Source organism: Gallus gallus, chromosome 3 (genome assembly GCF_016699485.2).
Source record: "Gallus gallus isolate bGalGal1 chromosome 3, bGalGal1.mat.broiler.GRCg7b, whole genome shotgun sequence".
NCBI lineage: Eukaryota > Metazoa > Chordata > Aves > Galliformes > Phasianidae > Gallus > Gallus gallus.
Window position 1 is genome coordinate 89,361,310 of NC_052534.1, and position 15,204 is coordinate 89,376,513.

The following is a 15,204-nucleotide window of genomic DNA, read 5'->3' on the forward strand; positions in this document are numbered from 1 at the left end:
CAAATTTCTGTGCACAGGCACATGAACTGAGCTTCTAGTCATGTTGCTTTCTGAGGAGAAAAGAAATAGGAGAAAAGAAATAGACTAACTTTGCCCTGCCCCATGTTGTATTTTCTGAGCCTGTTCTCCCATACCCCTGTAGGTTTTGAACTGTGTCTGTGATAAACTTAGTTTGGAGCTCTCCTCACTTTTGCCAGGCAGAACTTATGTCACTCCTGCAGACCTCATTCCTTGAAGAAGATCCTGTGGTTGAATAGCTCAAAGCCCTGATGCTGAGCAAGTTGTTTGGTCAAGTGTTCTGCAGGAGTATGACACTCTTGGCTGAGCTTTTCCCCTTGCATCAAGAACCCGTTTGGGCTTCTGTGCCTATCAGCCTTAGCGCAGAGCCATGTCAACGACCTTTACTGCTCAAATTCTCCCTTGGCAACATTATTGGTAGGTATGTGGTTGAGCAACAAAGGAAAGCAGTTGTCTTCTGTAATAATTTGTAAAGGTTTATTGCGACTGAATCAGCTAATAATACGGTTCCTCACAGCAAATAACTATTTTATAAACATTAGTGCAAAAAAGAAAATACAAGAGTTAATAACCATGAGAGAAACAGAGATTTGGGTAATGTCTCCTGCTTGTATTCAGTTTCAATCGGTATGCAACAAAGAATTTTTTTTTTTAATCATTGCTTTGAATGCTACAAGAAAGCATCTTTTCTAACCTTTTGGTTGTCTGATCCTAACTGTGACTTTATCCTTCTAGTAAGAACAAGTTTCAGGAGGGGGAAAAAAAAAAAAAAAAGGTTGTAAGTTCATAGTTTCATCAGTGTCTACTAAACATCTGTTCTCTTTCTGCAGATTCTGCAGATGATGCCCTATTTGATAGTATTTGCTGATGTAAGTACAGGAAATCTGACCCTGTACATACAAATGTCTCTAGCAGGAATGAAATTTTGCTCATGATTTGAAATTTTGTGAATTTAACCTGTTAATAAAAACTCAAATAGTGTTCTACAGCTGATATAGAACTTCTATGAAAGGAAAGACTCTTGTGTAGCTTCTGCCAAGAAATGCAAATCATAGCACAATAGTTATTTAACAGTTGATTTCTTAACAATTGATTTCTGTATGTTGAAACATTGACTTAGTGGATTCATTTTTCAATTCATGTGGGCTTTGAAGTTTATGATGGATATTGAGCATTCCTTATTTAATTAATTTCATCACTCTGAAACATAAAGACATAGAAGGGGCTAGTCCTTTCTATTCTCTATGTATTTGAGAAAAGAATGCTACCATTTTCTTCGAGTAATTTTCATGAACACACATTTTAATGAAAATGATAGAAACATTCCACTGCGTCTGTGCAAGATAATATAGTAGATTAAAAATAAAGCTACATTATATGTAATTATAATTATATATATATTAGATCATATATTATATATAATTTTATAAAAATATAACTATCTATAATGCAATATATTATAATATATAATAATTTTATAAAATATAATTTTACATATGTAATATGATATATAATTTTTTATATAATATATAATTATAATTTCATATAATGCATATTATATATACATTATATATTTAATGTAGCTTTATTTTTAATCTACTATATTGTATTATATAATACATTATATGTATTATATTATATGAATTATATACATTATTATATAAATAATAATGTATAATTATTATATAAATAATAATGTATATATAATGTATACATAATATATATAATGTATATAATATATGTACACACACACACACATATATGTACACACACATATATAAATATAAAAATAGTAGTAGTATCCTTATTCTCTGTTGCATGTTTAACTGATGCTGTAAACTACTATTTTCTGCAATTTTGTTGCTTAATATTTTGAGAAACTTTAAGAAGCTGGTGTCAAGTAACTTCACATTGTATAACTGAGCAAATGCTGTTTCTACTAGAAAAATTCATAGTGAATTTCTGACTCTAAGGAAGATAGATACAGTGTTCATTCTTGTATCCATAATATTGCTTTTTGTCTTCTAGTCAGTATAGCCGTGCAGAGAGTAATGAGACAGAAATGAATTGTGATGGCTTATAATGAATTCTGATCAGAGATTAGAATGATTTAGCCAGTGTCATTCTTAGAAAGTTTTGATGATTTATGTGTTAAAATACTATTTATTTATTTATTTATTGTAATCCCTCAATAAACAGTGATTTTTTGGTGTAAAATTATGGTAGTTTCCAAACTGAAAATGATAGAAAAAAAAAACCTAGACAACAACAAATGAGAAGTTCAAATTCTGAGAAGATGAAGCTGTGTTTAGAACTCGTTGTTGTTAGAAGTTAGCCAATAATTTTACCAAGAATTTATGGCAAAAATATGGTTTACAAATTTGTTGTCTTAAAGTAATTGTCAAGGTGTATCATTCAGTGATCCATATAAATTCTTCTGCTTTTTTGCCCTGCAGAATGAAAAGTTCTTTGTTGTCTCTGTCTTAGCCACTGTAACAGTGTCACGGGGTCTTCTTTCTTCTTGGGGTTGCAGTATTATGCAGTAAATTTTGAAATATTTTGAAAATCAATTTCGTGCTTGGCAGTAACTTCACTAATAGCCACTTTATGGCATGTGGCTATTTCTAAGAAGAACTTTGTATGATTAGGTTCTCAATTTTCAGTAATTCTGAGAATCTCTAGTTGATTATAGGTATATGAGACTTGATTTTTATGAAGCTAACATTAGGAATACAAGTTGGATTGGTGCCATTATAATTGTAAGCTTTTTCACACAACGAAAATAGCTACGAGAAGACGACCATGTAATATATTATACTACCCGTTCTATAAGAATAAAATGAACAAGTAATGTACATTTCTGACACATAGTTTACACAAGGATCAAGTAATAGGTTCCAGATTTAAATCAATTATTGGAGAAATGATTTTTGAATAACATATAATGAAGGTGTTAGAATAGGTAAAGGAAGAGAAGATTTTATGATTAACTATAGAGTTAGAAAATTGAATACAGAGATTCAGAACTCATATTTTTAAACACCTACCAAGTTGAAATTGAAGTTCATCATGCTGTTCATACTTACAAAGTAGCAAGTAATTCCCTCATGTCCTTGTAATTTCTATTCAGATTCTGAGGATCAAGCCAGTATGATTTTATAAGTTTAAGGAGGAGGAAAAAAAAAATCAGGACCCAATCAATTATCTATGTTTCCAAATGTATATAAAACATGTTGATGGTATGGTTCTCACTCTCAGGATTGCTCTGTAGGTAAAATTCTAGAGGACTTAGCTTATGATTCTAGTTTCCTACCTCTACAGCTATTTTTTTTTTTCATTAACCTCATTAGATAAATTCAGAGTCTGATAAAACAACCATAGAACAAAAGAAAAGAAAACACACGAACATCCCTAGGAAAAGGTTATTAAGCTAATAGCTTAAGTCTAATCAGTATCCTACTTCCAGAACAGGATAAAAGTCAGAAAATATTAATTTTAGGTGTGATATGGGTTGAAGACCCACTTGAACCTGCATTACAAGATCGTATATACACCACTATGCCCAGAAAGGCTATTGGATAGATTTTGTCTCCAGTTTTTTGCCTGTACATTTTATTATTGAATTAAGAAACAACATGCAGTGACAGCCTCAACAAAAGCTATCATATTACCCCAGAAGTTTTTCTTTCTCTCTCCTAAACTGTTTTCTGAAAGTTTTTTGAAATGCATAGCAGTGGGGGGGGGGGGGGGGGGGGAATCTCTGTATTGATTTTGCATTACAGTACAGGATAAAGTGGAACATAGTTTTAGAGTAAAATACCAGATTCCTGCCTGAGCAATTTTGTTCTTTTTTTCAAAATACTCTGAAATAGTGCAATGTTTAAATTAAATCAAAGATGAATGAAAGTAGTTGGAATTGGTGGAATTGGTCAAATAAGAAGTCAGAGAAGTATTTAGTGGAATGCAGATAGGGTAATACTATTTAATTATAGAATAATGCACACCCATCAGAGATATGGACACAGCAACAAGTATATTTTTGTGTGTGTGTGTATACACAGATAAATTTATGTTTATATTTTTTGTTCAGACTTCTGTCAGTAGGTATGGAGGGACCCAATGAAAATGTGAATTGATACCAGGTCAAAGGTGATAATAGAATTTGTACAGTAAGATATCTAAGAAATGCAGACAAGGAGCGAAAAGTGAGATGAACAGTGCAATGGAAACATAGTGAAGCTACCCAGACCAGCATAGAAAAGTCAAAGAAGGGTAAAGGTTTCATTCTGACCCTTATGAATATGAACTAAAGTAAACAACAGGGAAAGAGATACAACTTGCTAAGAATGAAACAAAAATCTGAGACAGTCATAATGATGAAGGATTGTATAACTACACGTGAACTTTTGGAAATAACTGGATTAAAGTTCCTAGTTAATGATTATTGCATGTTTTACTTGCATTTTATATTAATTTATCCTGTAAGAGTTCAACATTCTTCCTTTTTGCTTCAAAATTAGGACTCCACTATTAATTTGTTGTAGATCGTTATTTTAGGGAATCCCTATCAGTATTAAAAAACAACAACAACAACAAAAAACCAAAACAACGAAAACAAATCATATTCTCAAGTGAAGGACTATCATATCACCAGAAAAGGGTTTACAGTGCTTAATTGAAAGGAGTCTTTACAAGATATCCAGAAGACTGATCTTTTATTTCTGTAGGACACAGAGGATGAGATTACAAACTGATGGTTAATTGTCCAAAGTCTTAAGTTTGTTATCTTTTTTTAAAATCATGTTTTTTGCAAGATAATTGTAGCAGAGTTGGGGTTTGGATTCTGTTTGCTCAAGCACATACTGTCAGTTAGTAACTGGACTTTTCTGCCAGTTTAGTAGGTAGCTAACCACAATACTTTCTGCAATTTTAACAAAATCCCATTATACTTGAAAAGAAATCTGAATTGCTTTGAAGTTTCCAATTCGTCTTAGATGCATGGGTTAAAGATTATTTATTTAATCAACAGCAAATGAAGAAACTGAGAGAGACAAACTGATAAAGACACTCATCTAAGCTACAGTACCTCTAGATTCAAGTAATTATTGGAAAGAAAAAGTAATCTTTTGACATGTTTCTAGTTCTTAGAACACAGAAAAGAAGGACAGTATTTGGCTTTCTAACTATCCAAGATGAATAATGGAATCATATTATGTCTTGGGTTGGAAGGGGCCTTGAAGACCTATTGCAACCTCTCTTCCGTGGACAAGGTTTCCATCCACTAGATCAGGCAGCCCAGGGCTTCATCCCACCTGGCCTTGGATGCCTCAAGGGATGACGCATCCACAGCTCCTCTGGGCAGCCTGTTCCAGTGCTTCACTGTGCTTTGAATAAAGAATTTCTTCGTAACACCTATCATAAATCTCCCCTTTCTAAGTTTAAAACCATTCCTCCTTTTCCTATAATTATCAAATAAGGTCTATGCAAGACTAAAGCATGATAGAATATGAGCAAGTGGGGACTGTATCTTTTGATGGTTAAATAGTTGGCTCACCTAGATGAGATTTAGACAAGATCAGTGAGTTGTTTGATGAATGTTTATTGCTAAGCCATTTTAACACTTACCCATGATTTTGGACTTTATGAATCTGTCTGTTCAGCAGCTTGACAGTTGGCAATGACATGCTAAGATTTATTTTTAAACTTGGCACTGGTGTACTATTGCTTGTTTTTAGTTTTTTAGTAGTAAGACATTTTAAAATTGTAATTTTGAAGTCTTATTAAAAAAAAATTAATTTAACTAACTCCTTATATTTACCATATTTCAAATATCCAATCATGTATCTGTGAAAGTAATTGATTATGATTATTTCATAGCTGTCTTTTCTTCACTGAAGAATTTTACTGAGGTACGATTTTCTACTTTTTCATAGATGTGCTACAGAAAAATGCCATTAAATAAAGAATTGTATAAAGAACTGCTTCAGTGATATTTTTAATAAGCCATACTAAATAATTTGCGACCATGGTTCATTTAGAACTGTCTGAAGCTGCCATTTTCTTTAATTGATAAGCCTTACAAAATGTGACTTGAAATGACAATATGTCATTCAATGAGAATTTATAAAATGTCACTTAAGGTTTTAATTTCATCTATTCTGTTGCATGTGATAAGGAGTAAGGAAATGACTACAAGTGACATAACAGGAAAAAAAATATTACTATGAATTTTGTATTTTAATTCACAACTATGTTTTTATCAGATCTGTTACAACAGCAATGCATTAAAACAATCTTTCACACAAAGACCTCTTAGTATAAACTGAATATGAGTAATTGATCATGATAATTTCAATTCAGATTCCAAATTACTTTTAAAAGATTGTTATGCAACAGATTAACATTTGTTACTTGAGTTAGTATTATTATTTTTTAATAAAAAAAGAGCATATAGAGTACGTTTCAGTTTTGAAGTTGTTTGTGGCAGAAGGAAAGGGAAATCCAGTAAAAGTGATTGAATGTTCAAAAAAAAAAAAAAAAAAACCATAGCTAAACAAGTTAAATAAGGAACTTTGCTAACATAGCTGTTTTGTGCCCATCCTTGGATATCTGCTTAGCAGTACTTATTTATAGCAAAATCTAATTTATGCAGAACAGCTTGCCAAAGTTATCAGATTGTAACGTAGATTGCTCCAAAAGTAATGTCTTCTATTTATTTCCATGGAGACTACAACAGCTACTACAGCCATTTGATACAGCTAATTCTCAGCTACTAAGCACCATTTTTCAACACAGACATCATCATTAGCTTTGCATTAATGCCAGTGATGAACTAGAGCCGGGATGCCGTGCTCGTAAAAATCTGCACTGGTGGTGGTGACCCACTGTTTCACAGCTGCTATGATGACATCATTACTCTGAAGATGTTGCCCACACAGTCCATCTTGCATTTCTCTGCACCAATGAAAGTTGGAAGGTGCAAAGTTGGGACTGTATGGTGAGTCTAATGGGACAGACCAGCTAAGATTGCCAGTATTCTCCAGGGTCTTGGCATTAGTTAGGGGCCTGGTGTTACCATGTTGCTGGAAGAAGGTGTCTCGCTCCAATTTATACGCCATAAAAAAATGTCTTGCTCCAATTTATAGGGGGGAGAGGAGGTTCTTTGAAATAAGTATGCCCGGCATGAGATTAAGAAACAACGGTTCAAATGTTGGTCCGACCAGTTTATTACAAATGTTAATAAGGGAGATGAAGAAAGGGGAGGACGGACACTATTAAGGATTGGGGTGATGGGGAAGGGAAGGCGAGCGATAGAAAAGATAGAAAGAGGCAAGAATTGCGTAAAGCGGGGATAGTCACCACCAGGATCCAGCAGCAGTCCCGTTGCACGACGTTCCAACGGTCTGAGGCCGAAGGGCAGGAGCAGCGAGGCTGGTCTTGGGCAACAAGAGAGTGCAGGTACCGGGTGGGTCCAGAAGAAGCCGCCGAGTAAGTCAGGGAGGAAGCAGCAGGTCTCAGGTAGCAGGCCCAGGGAAGTCCGTCAGCAAACGGTCCGTAGAGAAGGATCTGAAGGCAGAAAGCTCGTGTCGTGGTGAGAGATCATGAGAGATCAGCCTCCCTGTTGTGGTGAGAGATCAGATGGCAGAGAACCCCTCAAGTCTGTCGAGGTGAGAGATAAACCTCTACATTGTGGTGAGAGATCAGTCTCCACGCAGCCGTGGTTGTTGGACCCTCTTTTATCCTCCATTTTCTGCTGACTACGTGACATTCCTGGGTGCTTGAGCAAGAGTCCTGTGCATACCTCCTGAGATGTCCATCTTCCTCGAGATAAGTCCCCACAAAAAGACTGTTTCCCGGCCATTAGCAGCAGCTTATCTCTCTCTCGTTGCCCCTGGCCTTGTCCATCTGTGCTCCTTAGAGGATTTCACAATCCTTAGCCAGGACCTGTCCATCAGTGTCCTCAAGACAAAAGATTTCTCTGCCTTTGCCCAGGACTTGCCTGGACTTGTTCCTCAGCAAACTTTGAGTCAATGATATCAAAGAATAGTCTCTTACAGAAGGTTATCTTCTTCTCTGTCCTGACTGGATGTTTGAGCCTTCAGCTTAGTCAGCATTGTGATGTAGATAATAAAGTTGAAGGTTTGTCCAGGTTTCCAGGAAATCTAGAAGTAGCACCCCTTTCCTACCCCAAAAGACAGTGCACATCACTTTACTCACTGAGGGGTGCATCATGAACTTTTTATTCAATGAGGCATTCACATGTTGTCCGTGTGTATAGAAATAGGATTAGGAAAGCCAAGGTGCAGATGGAGCTGAACTTGGCAAGGGATTTGAAAGATAACAAGAAGGGGTTCTACAGGTACATAGGCAGGAGGAGATGGGCCAAGGAGAGTGTTCCCCCTCTGATGAAAGGCAATGGGGAGCTGGCTTCCTCAGACACAGAAAAAGCTGAGGTACTCAGTGAGTGCTTTGCCTCAGTCTTCACGTGTGGTCGGGCTTTCTGTGTCTGCCAGGACCACGAGCCTCTAGGTGAGGGTGTGAGGAGAGGTTTCTGTCCCACTGTAATGGTGGAACAGGTCTGAATCCTCCTCATGACATCGTGTATAAGTCCATGCGGCCGGATGATGTCTATCCCAGGGTTCTGAAAGAGATGGCTGATGTGGTTGCCAAGCCGTTCTCCATCATATTTGAAAGATCATGGCTGTCTGATGAAGTCCCCAGTGACTGGAAAAAGGAAAACATTACAGTTGACACGTTGGAAGGATGGGAAGCCATCCAGAGGGACCTGGACAGGCCAGAGAAGTGGGCCCACGAGAACCTAATGAGGTTCAATAAGACCAAGTGCAGGGTGCTGCACTTGGATTGGGGCAAGCCCAGGTATTTATACAAACTGGGGGAAGATCTTGAGAGCAACCCTACTCTCATGATGAGAAGCTGAACATGAGCCAGCAGTATGTGCTTGCAGCCCGGAAGGCCAACTATGTTCTGAGGTGCATTAAAAAAGGAATGGCCAGCAGGGAAAGGGAGGTGATTGTGTCCCTCTACTCAGCTCTTGTGAGGCCCCACCTGGAGTACTGCGTCCAGGCCTACGGCCTCCAGTACAGGAAGGATGTGGAGCTCTTGGAGCAGGTCCAGAGGAGGGCCACTAAGATGATCAGAGGGCTGGAGCACCTCTACTATGAAGAAAGGTTGAGGGAACTGGGCTTGTTTAGCTTGTAGAAGAGAAGGCTCTGGGGACACCTTATTATGGCCTTCCAGTACTTGAAGGGAGCATATAAACAGGAAGGGAAGTGGCTGTTTACAAGGGTGGGTAGTGACAGGACAAGGGGGAATAGTTTTAAACTGAGACAGGGGAGGTTTAGGTTGGATATTAGGAAGAAGTTTTTTACATAGGGGGTGGTGGAGCACTGGAACAGGTTCAGGGAGGTTGTGGATGCCCCATCTCTGGAGGCATTCAAGGCCAGGCTGGGTGTGGCTCTGGGGAGCCTGCTCTAGTGGTTGGAGACCCTGCACGTAGCAGGGAGGTTGAAACTAGATGATCACTGTGGTCCTTTTCAACCCAGGCCATTCTATGATACTATGATACTATGATGTTACTATTCTATGGACTGCCATTTTGACTCCAGCTTGTAGTGGTGACGCCATAGCTTGTCAGTGGTAATGATGTGATCCAGGAAACTATTATCTTCAGCCTCATATTTGTTCAGTAGCACCTGATAAACTTGCATATGGTGTTCTTTCTGTTCCTGCATGAGCATTAGTGTGATCCGCCTGGTGCAAACTTTTCAGTGTTACAATGTTGCTGTCATAGTTTCTAACACATGGAAGCTGATATTCACTCTCTGCAGAGTTCCCTGGTCATAATCTGCTGAGTTATGTGTCTTAACTAATTGAGATGCGTTTCATGATGTTACAGCTGTGTGTTTCTGTCCAGAACGTGGCTTGTCTTTCATATTCTCGTTGCCACTGCTGAAACACACTACCTGCTACCTCACTTTGCTCACATCCACTGTTGGTCTCCATAAACGTTCACAAGGTATCAATAGATGTCACTGGGTGCAATTTTTTACACATGGAGGAATTCACTTACACACCTTTGCTTCATACACACTTCCATGCCAGCCACCATTTTGTCAGACTGCTCTTCTGCTGTTTATTACGTGGCAATAAAAATAAATAGAATATTGGTTGGAAGGTTCAATGTCTATTGCCATATCTCAAGCACCCACCTCTGATGCTGTGGGCCAACATAAAATAATAATAGAAATAAATAGGATATATGACTTTCAGGGCAGTCCTTATATTTCTTTTGAAAAGATCCTTTCTAGTTTTTAGGAAAAAAAATAAAAGTATTTTTCAATATCTGCAATGATTACATAGTGATTCTTTTCATTTGCATATACATCTTCATGAGCCAACAGTATGTGCTTGCAGCCTGGAATGCCAACTGGATCTTGGGCACCATTAAAAGAGTTATGACGAACAGGTCAAAGGAGGTGATTGTCCCTCTCTGAACTGCTGTTGTGAGGTCCACCTGGAGTATTGTGTCCCAGCTGGGGGCCCCAGAACTGTTGGAGTGGATCCAGAGGAGGGCCACAAAGATGGTCAGAGGAGTGGAGCACCTCTCTTATGTGGACAGGCTGAGCAAGCTGGGCTTGTTCAGCCTGGAGAAGAAAAGGCTCTGAGGAGATCTCATTGCGGCCTTCCAGTACTTAAGGGAACTTATCATCAGGAGAAAGATCAACTTTTTACACAAGTAGATAGTGATAGAATAAGTGGGAATGGTTTTAAACTAAACGAGGGGAGATTTAGCTTAGATGTTATGAAGAAATTTTTCACTCATCAGGTAGTGAGGTACTGGCACAGGCTGCCCAGAGGAGCTGTAGATGCTCCATCCCTGGAGGCATTCAAGGATAGGTTGGATGGGGCCCTGGGCAGCCTGATCTAGTGGGTGGTAGCCCTGTACATGGCAGAGGGATTGGAACTTGATGATCTTTAAGGTCCCTTCTGACCCAAGCCATTCTACGATTTGATGATTCTATGGTATAATTTCTAATGTTTTTTCTAGACTACTTGTATTTCCTGTATGTATTTTTTTTTCAAGTGGTGCAAGCCGTATGCATTTGCCTGCATACTTGATCTAATATGCATGTTTTCTTAGTTTTGAGCACTTGAATCTTACTACTGAGAGGTCCAAATATTTGTAGTTTTACACTTCAAGTAGTCATTTACACTGATAGAAACAGCAGTTTGTGCAGTTACTCACAACTTCAAAATAACCATGAGTGCTTAGAATTAATTACTTGCATGTTTTAAGAACCAATTTGTTAATCACTTAAGAGTTTGAATTGTTGAAGCCTGAGGCAATATCTCCTATGAAATTGCTCCAACCACAGCAATGCATTAAGATTTCCATGCAATGTCCTAGCTTCACAGAAGCATCAAATAGAGAAAACTGGCCAAGGAGATTGACCAATCCAAGAGGCCAACTAGCTCTCAGGCCTTCTTGTGAAATACAACTTATGCCCACTAGGCCAAAACCTACCCAAAATTAGCGTGGGCACATCCTGCCTGCCTATACTAACTGTTATGTGATTTATTGTGTTACAGCATTCAACAGTTTGGTTGCCTTAGAGTGGATGCTGTCTCTGAGTGAGTAAGCCTGCAAACCACAAGGATTTGGAACATAAAACATATGTCAGTGGCAATACAGATTTATGTGTTCCTACTGACTAATATCTACTTTCTACTTCTGTGCTAACTTGGTTTCTTGCAGATTTCATAGAAATGTTGTTCTTGAATTGATTAAAAAGCTATGCATCACTCCAGGGCAGATAGGTGGAGTAGCCTGAGATCCCCCATTCTTTTGTTGATAGTGTACAGTATATAAATTTAGACTTCTGTATGTGATTACCAAAAATAATTAGCTATGTAGCCTTCCTTGTCAGCTGTAAAAGTCAAAGCTTCACAGCTCAAAGGTTAGAACGGTGCTCTGCACCATAAATAGTGGGTAGCACTGAAATTCCCAGTAATATGTTACTTAATGTCATTTTAAGCACAAATGTCACTGATGATGTCACTGAGAATGTTGTCATAACAAAGCATAATAACAAGTAGCCAGTACCAAAGAGTTCCAAATGACCTAGTAAGTATATGGATGAGAAAAGAATCCTTTCTGTCTTTCAAAAGTACAGATAGAACCTATACGCTTTTATTATCTGGAACTCCTATCCCATTCATTCTTTTATTTTGATTCCTAAAATAATTAGCTAACTAAATATATAAAGTTCCACATACATACATACAGTTATGGCAAAACATGAACAAGCATAAAGCTTGAAAAAATAGAGGTGGAAATCAGCAGGTTTTTTTGTTTAATGGTTCACTCAAACTCTAATATGGATGATGACTACACTGGAAATCAATAACTAGTTGTTACTTTCTGTACTGAAGTATTGGCAGAAGATGTATCAAGTTAATTTGTTCTTTGCTCTGTTAGTTGATGATCTTATGTGAAGTGCTTGAAAACTATAGAGTTTAAAATAAAAAGGGAAGAAAACATCATTTTAGATATTACTGGATAACAAATCATGATTCTCCTTTCTTATTATATATTATATGTTTTTAAAATTCTTATCTTTAAATGTGCTGTGTATCAGGAATTTGACTCTGATCCCTGACTTTATCCATGAGTTCTTTAAATTTCCCATTTGCCTTTCCCATCAGAGGCACAATGGCTCTTTCAGTATGCACTGAATTGCAGGCCAGGAACTGAGGGAGAACAAAAATAACAGGGCCCAGACAAGAAGACGTTACATTTATTGAAAAGAACTGCCCTCCTCTGTTTGTGTTCCAAGAAATTATGAAGCATTTATAAAGTTTGTGGTAGCTAAGGACGTATACATTTACACACCACATTCTCATCTCTAGATCGAAGAGATGTATTTGAAGGCTGGATGATTTGGTAGATAAAGAATTGGCTGGATGTATGCAGCCAGAGGGTTTTGGTCAATGGCTCATGGGTGGTATCACCCAAAGATCAGTCCTGGGATCAGTGCTTATTAACATATTTATCACAAACCTAGACTGTGGGATTGAATGCACCCTCAGCAGGTTTGTTGATGACACTAAACTGAGTCATGTAGTTGAGGCATGTCATCTGAAGGGACTTAGACAGGCTTGAAAAATAGGTCTTTGTGAATCTAATGACGTTCAACAAGGCCAAGTGCAAGGTTGGAGTAAACCCAGATATGTACAGACTGGGATAAGTCATTGAGAGCAGCCCTTTTGAGAAGGACTTCGGGGTTTGAGTAAATGAAAAATGAATGAAAATCTTGATACAAGCCAACAATATTGTGTGCTTGCAGGCCAGAAGGCCAACTGTATCCTGGGCAGCATCAAAGGGGGAGTGCTCATCAGGGTAAGGGAAGGTATTTCCTCCCCAATCTGTCCTTGTGAGGCCCCATTTGGAGTACTGCAGTGAGGTCTGGGGCTCCCGCCACATGGTACTGATGGACTGGGTTCAGAGGAGAGCCACAAAGATGATCAAAGGATTGGAACACTTCTCTTAGGAGGACAGGCTGAGGGAGCCAGGCTTAGAGAATGCTCTGAGGAGATCTCATTGTGGCCTTTCAGTACTTAAGGGAACTTATCAACTGGAGGAAGACCAACTTTTTACATGAGTAGATAGTAATAGGACAAGGAGGAATGGTTTTAAACTAAACGAGGGAAGATTTAGCTTAGATGTTAGGAAGAGATTTTTCACTCAGCAGGTAGTGAGATGCAGGCTGTTCAGAGAGGCTGTGGATGCCCCATACCTGTAGGTGTTCAAGGATAGGTTGGATGGGGCCCTGAGCAGCCTGATCTAGTGGGTGGTAGCCTTGTACACGGCAAGGGTTGGAACTAGATGATCTTTAAGGTCCCTTCTGACACAAGCCATGATATGATTCTCTGAGTCTCTGATTTACACCAAATAAATGGGAAAGAAAAAAAAAAGAAAAAAAAAAAAGATTGTTTGAATCTCTTCAGCATCTTTTACTCCTCTTTTGGGAGTCACACCAGGTCACACCAGTGGCCTGTAGAGTGCTTTAGCATTAAATGCAACATTCTGTTTCTGCTTTGCTCCCACTTCTCCCTTTAATTTTAGTCCCTTATTATCTATTTACCCTAATTCAGTAGTCTCCCTTTTAAAATGTCCAGCCAGTTTTCTTTTTCCTTTGTTTCAAACGAATCCTTTTTCCTTCAAATCTTCCCTTATAACTCATTTTTACTGACAGGCTTTCAACTGTGATGGAAAGGAGCAGTTCTACTTCTACCCTTATGTTGCCTTAATTAGCTATTCAGATATTATGCTAATTAGACTGTAAGTTCCTTGTGTCATGCACCTTGTCAAGGTATTTGTTTCTAAATCTCCAGATGCATTTATCTTATGTAAATAATGCCTAATGATAATGGCAGTAACTAGAGATGATAAAATGGGTAAAAAATGAAACATTTATCATCTGATCATTCACCTGTGCAGAAATTTTTTAATTGCTGTTGCTATAGCTTCCATAGCCACATTGTAACGCACTGAAAGCTACTTCATGAGTTTTTAACTTTTTATATCTTTGAATTGCATGGGTTATGCGCAATTTTTTTTTTGTCTATTTGTTTTTAATTGTGTTTTAATGCTCAATGTTAGTAACACTAGGAATATTTTCAAAGCTTTCAATAAAATCTTAGGGAAAAAGCAAAACAACAAAAAGTCTGGTAAATCTCTGTTTTGTTAGCATACTGAACAACATTCCAGATTGAACAAAAGATTCTTATGTTCTGTATTTTTAAAATTTAGTTAGTAACCATAAAAAAAGAAGAAATATTATTAGCTGATGATACGTGAACCTTAGAAAGTCCATCTGGAAACAAAGCATTCTGAATTTATTTGCCATCTGTAAACATCCCAATTCAGAACAAATAACTGTAGAATGAATTATGTGATTTTAATTATGCTTCTTAGATTAGGTGAGATTTTTAATCTATAGGAATATTTTTTTCTACAGTTCTTTACAGTTACAAGAAATTAAATAGAATATTAAAATTATTTTTAAATTCATACCATAGAGCCAAACTGAATTTCTGTGATTCTCTGCTCAGCTTTTTCTTAGGCTACTTCTTTGGATAATTTCATAGGACCAAACTACAGTT

General features: G+C 37.5%; 1 protein-coding gene across 2 annotated transcripts in view; it reads left to right on the forward strand.

The window, feature by feature from the left end:
- CSMD1 (CUB and Sushi multiple domains 1) overlaps positions 1 to 15,204 on the forward strand; it is a 1,033,500-nt gene that overhangs the window by 537,368 nt on the left and 480,928 nt on the right. The window lies entirely within an intron of this gene.